The sequence below is a fragment of the Cricetulus griseus genome (genome assembly GCF_003668045.3).
Source record: "Cricetulus griseus strain 17A/GY chromosome 1 unlocalized genomic scaffold, alternate assembly CriGri-PICRH-1.0 chr1_1, whole genome shotgun sequence".
Lineage (NCBI taxonomy): Eukaryota > Metazoa > Chordata > Mammalia > Rodentia > Cricetidae > Cricetulus > Cricetulus griseus.
The window spans coordinates 19,606,978-19,616,309 of NW_023276807.1; positions in this window are offsets into that span (position 1 = coordinate 19,606,978).

The window sequence follows — 9,332 nt, forward strand, 5'->3', positions numbered from 1 at the left end:
TCTATAAAGGAATTGAGGACAATGGTTTACATTTGTCTAGATTTGACTAAATGTTCCTATATTTGTCCCTTTTACTTTTACTTGTCTATATAGAAAGTGCCTTTTACAAGCAATACTCTACTCCAAGTTGCAAAATTTACCTCTAAATTTTTCAAAGTAAAGAGAACTAAGTGAGAAGAAATTTATGTTAGATATTTTGAAGTATCTCCTGAAAATTAGATCTTGGGAATTACTTTAATCCCAGCGCTCAGGAGGCAGAGGCAGGTGGATCTCTGTGAGTTCGAGACCACCCCGGTCTACAAGAGCCTCCAAAGTCACAGAGAAAACCTGTCTAGAAAAAACAAAAACAAAAAAAAAGAAAAGAAAATTAGATCTTGAGTATTATATCAGTTAACATGTTGAATATTAGCCAGTTTTGCATACATTAATTCAATCCCTAACTATTAAAAATTGTCTTTCTAGTCTCTATTTTTAAACAATTCTGAAACAAAATCTGCTGTCCCACTGCAATTTTACAGAGCTAGGAAATGAATGAGAAAGTGTAGATTTGGAATTCTGGGTCTTAGTCAGCTTGACATAGCTACCATGAGAATAATAGCCTTAGTATCTCATGTAAATAGACTCAATTGTATTTGTGTTAAGACATTATATTAATGTATATATTGTCTCACTTTTTTCATTTAAATTATTATTACTGATTTTATCCTGTAGGACACTTTGAGAAGAAGACAGATATAATTCAAGAGAATATTATTTCTTAAAGAAGTGTAATAGTAAAATTATCTCATGAAAAATTATTTTGAAATCTTCATGTCCAAAATAAAAGAATCTCCATAATCTTACAGAGTGTAACAAGATTTATTCAAGAAAGAAGAAATCAGTGCTAAAGTCACTTAAAACCAAGAATATTAATGCACATTCTTCTATGAAGTGAAATAAATTCTTCTGAAGCAATTTCACGTAAACTAAATTACTTCCAGAAAATAAAATATTAAAAACAATTGTAATTTTATGCATAAACTTAGTATTATAACTTAATCAGTGTAGTCTATCACCTTTGGTAACTATTGTGTTATTATCGTGGCCTATGTTGTATACTATAATGTAAATAGAACAGACCTCTGGTGATTTTAGGGAAAAATTATAGAGTTTAATATTTTCATGACTACATATTAGATAAGCTGAAATTAAGGGATACTACAAAGCACAGCTTATTAAAAAGTAGGTTGAGGTCCCACAATTAGTCATGACATTGAATGCCAGACTCACCAAAATAACAACAACATGAACAAATGGCAACAGTAAAGGCTTTAGACTAAACAATGGAAAATAATTCAAAATCAAATGCATGATGCATATCCCTACCAATCATGTTTTATCTACTAATTCTCTGCGACCTTGGTTCTGAAAACATTACTTGGGCACTTTATACTGTACATGCCATCACAACATGCTTCACCATTGAATACACGACATGAAACTCTCAGGCTCATATTTGTAAATGATGTATGCAATGAATGGTGGTATTTTATTCTCCATATGATGATTTTTTCTCTTACAGATCTCTGATGATTCAGTTATCATAAATAGGGCCTCTACTGCTATCATTCTACAGCATGTGTCAAATTAGCATATCCTGGGACTGCATTGCCTAAGAATGTTTGATTTTAAAAATTGCTATTTAAATTGCTGACATGTTTCATAAAGCACCATTCAGTGTTAGCTTGGGATTAGACCAGAATTTTCAACACTGTCTGGATTGTTCCAAAACATACTTCTACTATATTGAGCTATGTCTTTCTGCAAAGTATAGCATTCTCAGTGTTGACGAATACAAAATCAATGAATTAACCACCACCACAACAAAAATTATCTATAAGAAGTGTGTATGTTTGTAGGGAGCTGCAGAAAACCGCACCCAAAAGATGGCGCCGGTTTCCTCCCTCCGCCAGCCCGACGGCGAGCGCTCTCTGTGGTAAACAACTCCAAATATGGTAAAGGTCATGTATCCTCTTAATTCTGCTTGGAGACAACCTATCCTGGCGCGCCACGTAGGGTTAGGTGATTGGTAGATGTAGACTATATCAGGCCCCGTCTCCCTCGGCCCGGGGCCGCCGCCGCCATTATACATTGTACAAAGCAAAGAGGTTCCCGATTAAACTGTGTTTGAAGAAGATTCCTCGGTGTGGCGTCTTTCTTGCTGGTCAAGGGTGGACGCCGCAAGTGGTGGCCCGTATGGGGAATCAGAACTTCTCACAGTCGGGGGTAAGTTCCCAAGGTAAGTGGAACTGTAAAGTCCGCGGTGAATGCGGAGATAGGTCTCCGGTAAAGGAGCACCAAGGTCCTCGGGAAAGAGGAGATAGGTCTCCAGTAAAGGAGCACCAAAGCCCTCAGGAAAGAGGCGATAAAGTCTCCGGTAAAGGAGCAACAAAGCCCTCGGGAAAGAGGCGGTAAAGTCTCCGGAAAGGAGCAACACTGTTCTCGACAAAAGCGAACTGAAAGTAAAAAACCTCGCTTCTGCTTTAATTTGCAGAGTGAGAGTAAGTTAATGGACCCCGCTATTATAGTGGTGATTTGGCTGCCTTTTAACATCGTAGTGTGGGCTTTTGTTTTCTGGTGTTGTTATCCGACTTGCAGTGAGAAAACAAAGGAGAAACAGAAAAGGGATAAGAAGCGAGTTTATCCTTCTCTAGGAAGGTTGAGAAAGGAGTTAAAAGAACCAGGAGAGGATTCAGAATCAGAGCAGGATATATGTGAGGATGAGGACATCATGGAGGAAGAGGAGGAAGAGATTATTGAGCTCATGGAAAAACATTCATTAAAAGTATCAGAAAAACAGCGTCCTAAAATGGCAACTGTAAAGCAATGGCACCGCCCTACCGCTCCTCCCCCCTACTGCTCGAAAGAGGAAGTAGGAGGTCCTGGTTGCTCCACCTTCTGTCCGGAAGTGTGGCGTACGGTTCGCACTGAGTTTCGGGTTACTCGACCACTGGCTTATCCAGTTTTTACAGACGGTAACCAACAGAGATATCATGAACCAATTGACTTTAAAATAGTCAAAGCTCTGGCAGAATCGGTACGCACCTATGGGGTGACGGCAGCTTTTACAATTGCTCAGGTAGAAGCGCTCGGTCGCTACTGTATGACACCCAGTGATTGGACAAATTTGGTAAGAGCTTGCTTATCACCAGGACAATATTTGGATTGGAGAGCTTTCCAAATTGAGTTTGCCAATGATCAAGGTGCGATTAATCGCGCAGCTGGTGATCAATATTGGGATGTGGACATGCTTCTTGGTCAAGGACGTTTTGCACAGCAACAAACAGGATATCCTCCTCAAGTGTATGATCAGATTAATCAAATAGCCATTAGGGCTTGGAGGTCTCTGCCTAACAAAGGTGAGGTCAGTGGAAATCTTACAAAGATATTACAAGGTCCTATGGAACCCTTTTCAGACTTTGTGGCAAGAATGGTAGAAGCTGCAGGAAGAGTGTTTGGGGATCCAGATGCTGCTATGCCTTTGATCAAACAGCTGATTTATGAACAGTGTACAAAAGAGTGTAGAGCTGCAATAACTCCATATAAGGGTAAAGGCCTTGAAGTCTGGATGAAAGTCTGTAGGGAGTTAGGGGGTCCGCTGACTAATGCTGGACTAGCAGCTGCTGTGATGCAATTAACTAAGAAAGGTGGAGGTTCAGGAGCTTGCTTTAAATGTGGCAAGCAAGGGCATTTGAAAAAGCAATGCCCCGAGGGAGGAAACACTAAAGTCAATAACTTTGCTCCACGCCCTAAGCAACCTGGCTTATGTCCTAGATGTAGAAAAGGAAATCATTGGGCTAAGGATTGTAGATCAGTAAAAGACATCAGCAGACAGCCTCTTGTTCAGGGGTATGGAAGAGCCCGTCCAAAAAACGGACGACGGGGCCCACGACCCCAGGGCCCACAAATATATGGGGCCATGGAGGATCAGAACCAGGAGCAGAGTCCCGAAACCTGGCCCTCTCTTCATCATCCGAGGGACCGAGGAGAGCCACTACAGGCTCCATGGGGCTGGACTTACGCTCCACCACCAGACTCGTATTAACTCCCAGAATGGGGGTCCAGCTTGTTGACACCGATTTTAAGGGACCCCTTGAGCCTGGCACAGTAGGTTTGCTTATAGGAAGATCATCTGCAGCATTGAAAGGTTTACGAGTACATCCTGGAGTTATAGATCCTGATTACATGGGTGTAGTAAAGATCATGGTAGAATCTCCTAGAGGGATTACAGCCATTTCTCCTGGAGACAGGATAGCACAGCTACTGCTTTTGCCAAGTTTGCATGACAAGTTTCCAGCACAAGCCAGAGAGAGAGGAGAGGGAAACTTTGGCTCCACTGGATCAAACTTAACTTTCCTAGCTTTAGACCTTGATCAACGTCCAACCCTTGAGTTAATAGTGAATGGTAAGAAAATCTTAGGCTTACTAGATTCTGGAGCTGATAAGAGCATCATAGCCACTAAAGATTGGCCCTCTGGCTGGCCTATACAGGTTTCTTCTCAAACTTTACAAGGTTTAGGCTATGCTAAAGCTCCTGATATGAGTGCTAGACTATTGCCTTGGAAAGATCAGGAAGGGCATTCAGGGACCATGCAACCTTATGTGTTAGACTTACCAATTTCATTATGGGGAAGAGATTTGTTAAAGGATATGGGTTTTAAACTCACAAATGAATACTCAGAAACATCTCAAGGTATCATGAAACGAATGGGATACGTCCCAGGCCGAGGCCTCGGGAAACATCTGTAGGGTCGTGCCAGTCCTATTATCCCACAACCAAGACCAAAGAATCTAGGTCTGGGTTTTTCCTAGGGGCCACTGAGGGAGGTATTCCTATTACCTGGAAAACAGAGGAGCCGGTATGGGTTCCTCAGTGGCCACTTTCCTCTGAAAAACTGGAAGCTGCTAAGACTCTAGTGCAGGAGCAGCTGGATCTGGGGCATATAAAAGCCTCTGTATCTCCATGGAATACTCCTATTTTTGTCATTAAGAAAAAATTTGGTAAATGGAGATTGCTTCACGATCTTAGAGCTATTAATCAGCAGATGCAAATTTTGGGCCCTGTACAACGTGGTCTTCGGGCAATCTCACTGTGGATAGTTGGGATAAGCTTGGAAAAGATCTAGATTTTGTCTGGGCACAGGGACCGCTGAAGCCAGGGACGTGGCCTATTTGGAAAATGGTTCGCAGCTGTCTAGAGGATCAAAGATGCCGCAAGGCTGTAGAAGAGGGGCAGGAGACGTTAGAACAGCTGAAGGAAATAAATAGATGCAAGTCATGGGGCCTGTGCAGCGTGGTTTACCATTGCTGTCAGCCCTACCCAATCATGAAGAACCTGATTTGTGATGTGTGCAGGATAGTGTTAGGTTTGCTTTTACTTTACCTTCTATTCTCCATACCATTATATGAGTGGGTGGTTTTACCCCAGGGTATGGTCAATAGCCCCACTATGTGTCAGCTTTTTGTGTGTCATGCTATTGCTCCTATTAGAGAGAAATACCCTGCTGTGAGATGTGTCCACTATATGGATGACATTCTCTTAACTAGTAAGGAGTTGAAATTGCTACACTTAGCATATGGAGATTACATTGGATATCCAATCTACCCTTAATGCTCAATTGAAAGGTGGCATTATGGTTTTGAATCAACACATTGATCTATTGCAGGAACAATTGGATACTTTATGGTAACTGTCAGAGTTGGGATGTGAATGGAGAATGCCTGGTTTGTGTATAACAGCTGTTTCCTATCAGAATTATTCTTTAGCAGCAAACATGTCTAAACAACCTTCATAGTATCTTCTAGGCAACTGGTCTGGGGATTTTGACAAGCTGATGCAGGAGCTGAGACTCTCCATAGTGCATGTGAATTCCACCAGTGGTCGGGTCGACATCTCGGAATTCCACCAGGGTCGACATCTCAGTTGCGGAAGGACTGTCTGCGTGGATCACTCAAGCCATGAATCATCTGAAAGAGTGGGCAGGAATGGGTGCCTTGGAAGGAATGCTTATCCTAGTTAGTTTCATACGCGTTATGGTGTATCTGCAGGATGAGGGTCACACAGCAGAGAAGTAATACCATGATTGCACAAGCCTTTAGTTTAGTTAAGGAATGGGCTGGAGTAGGGGTTATGTTTTCCATGATGCTGTTAGCCATTTTTGTTTGCTTGTGGTGCCTATGCAGGATCAGGAAGTCGCAAAAATCCCAAGCTGCTATGTTGGTACAGGCCTTTGCTGCTGTGGAAGCAGGACAGTCCCCTCAAGCATGGTTATCCATGCTGACAGACAAATAGATGTCTGTCTCGCCCTTGCTGAGTGAGTGATGAGTATCTGAGTCAGTCATGCTCAATGCTCACCTACCCTCATGCTGAGCGAATAAGCATACATGTGTTCCCTTCAACCTAAGACATGAACCTGTGAGGGCAACACAGTGACTCTTTGACGGGTAAGATAGGGACACTGGGGTTGAACCTAAGACAGAGATGACTGAAATCTGACAACAGATACATACTGCTACTCCTATAATATTAAAACAAAAAGGGGGAATTGTAGGGAGCTGCAGAAAACCGCACCCAAAAGATGGCGCCAGTTTCCGCCCTCCGCCAGCCCGACGGCGAGCGCTCTCTGTGGTAAACAACTCCAAATATGGTAAAGGTCATGTATCCTCTTAATTCTGCTTGGAGACAACCTATCCTGGCGCGCCACGTAGGGTTAGGTGATTGGTAGATGTAGACTATATCAGGCCCCGTCTCCCTCGGCCCGGGGCCGCCGCCGCCATTATACATTGTACAAAGCAAAGAGGTTCCCGATTAAACTGTGTTTGAAGAAGATTCCTCGGTGTGGCGTCTTCTTGTTGGTCAAGGGTGGACGCCACATATGTTGTTTTTATTGTTGTTGTTATTTTGCTAGGGCAACAGGAAAGGTAAAATATAAAGTAAAATATGTATAAAGTTGTATACTAGGGAACAAGATGATTTTCAGGTGGCATAATACTGTATTGTGGCTGGTTGTGAATGTTACCATGGATTGTTTACGATCAGCTTTTGTAATGGAACAGACTTTCCCAGTGCCTAGTCCACTGTAGATGTTGCTGGATATTTTAGTTCAGCCTTTCTTTCTTTCTTTCTTTCTTTCTTTCTTTCTTTCTTTCTTTCTTTCTTTCTTGTTTTTAGGGCTTCACTGTGTAGCCTTTGTTGTCCTGGAAATATCTCTGTAGACCAAGATGTCTTCAAACTTAGAGATCTGGGTACCACTGCATCCCAAGTGCTAGGAATAAATGAAGGTGGGAGTCACCACCATCTAGTTCAGTTAAGATTTTCTAATTGTCTGGTCTCAGGTATTTTAGATCCATGAAGTGTGTTACCAACCTTTTTCCTGTAGGTAGTTTTATCTTTAAAGCTAGAGGTCTAACAGTGATACAAAAACAATGTAAATTGCAATTAATCTTTGTGGACTTTACATTCACAGGTTCTTTATTACTTTACTCATCTTTGATTCCCCTCTGTGTTTCGGCACACCTGGATCCAAATAGAGACCAATAAGTAATATCTGACTACTTCCCAGAATTGCATGAAATCAAGTCACTCAGAATCATTCAAAATCTCCTGACTAGTTACACATTTTTAATCAAATTCTGGATGATACATTAGGAAGCCCTCAATTAAATTAATGGAGTAAGTTCAATCCCTTTACACGATTATTCAATGCTACTACTAATAGTTACACATTTATAATCAAATTCTGATTGATGTGGATGGGAAAACTCAATTTAAATTTGAAAATGCTGGAAAAATATTGAAGTTCAAGGTCAACAAAGCAGCAAAAGCCCAGATTTCAGTTAGTATATAAGAGGGATAAATTAACAGAGCAATGCCAAACTGAAATAGATATGACATTTTCACTACTACAGCTTAGCTGTAAGTAGGCCCAACCTCAGCATGCCCCCACCTAGCTTTCTTTGAGGGTGCAAAGTAAATTTTCTTTAGGAGAATGATGATATCATGGAGATTACCAAATGAACTCATAAAACATATTAACATCACCATATCTTGAAGTATTCTTTTTTGTTTTTCCTTTAATTGCTTTACATTTTGTTATTCGAGAATTACATGTAATGTGTTTGGATCATATTCACTCTCCCTTTCTTAATTAGTATTTCTATTGCTGTACAGAGACATGACTACAGCAACCCAGATAGAGGGAAAAGATTTAATTGTGGTGACTTACATTTATTCAGAGCTTTAGTCCATTATCATCGTGGTATGACATGGTGCCACACTGGCAGCAAAAGTAACCGAGTGTCTTATATATTGTCTTGCAGACAATAGGAAGTGGCCTAAGACACTGGTGTCATATTAAGCATAAATGAGACCTCAAAACCTGTATCACCAGTAACACAATTCCTCTAGCAAGACCTCTAACAAGGCCATACTTCTTAATTGTGACTATCTGGTGGAAATTTCCTTTCAAACAACAACACTCCCTCCTCAGTTCTTCCCACCCAATTTTGTATCCTTACTTTCTCACGCAGGGTAAGATGTCTGCTCAAATATTCTTGGATGTATATCCTTCATTGAATGTGGTTAACTTATCAGGACCAACACCTTAAGAGAAAATGGACCTTACTCTTTAAGCACTGAACTATTGCTAATACTCTCTTGACTAGGGGTTCAATGCCCTTCACAATTCTGTGTTCCATGCTGGTATTTAGTCTGTCTTGGACTTGCACAGATCTTGTGTATAATGTCATAGTTACTGTGGATTCATATGTTTAGCTTCTTAGGTACATCCAGAAAACATTGTTTCCTTATAGTCACCCACAGCTTCTGGTTCTTAGAGTCTTTAAATTCCCTATCTTTTCTTCCAAGACAGAGTTTCTCTGTGTATCTTTGGAGCCTGTCCTGGAACTAGCTCTTGTAGATCAGACTGGGCTTGAACTCACAAAGATACCCCTGCCTCTGCCTCCCAACTGCTGGGATTAAAGGCATGCACCACCACCTCCTGGCTTAAGTTATTTTTTATGTTATTCTAAGTATTTCATAGATTTTTTTTCCAGTGCATCCTAATTCTCCATGTTCCTTCCCATAACCCCCTCATCAATATTTCCAGCATCAAGTCTTCCTTTTTCTTAAATAACCTGTAAATGTTTATCCATGCTTCACATACATGTTTGTCTATAAAATTATAAACTTGCCAATGGTAACCCCTCAAAGAAAAGTGACTTTCCTTCTACTAGCAGTCATCTACCATCAATAGCACTGCAGACTTGCCACATAGATACTGTAAGTTTTACTG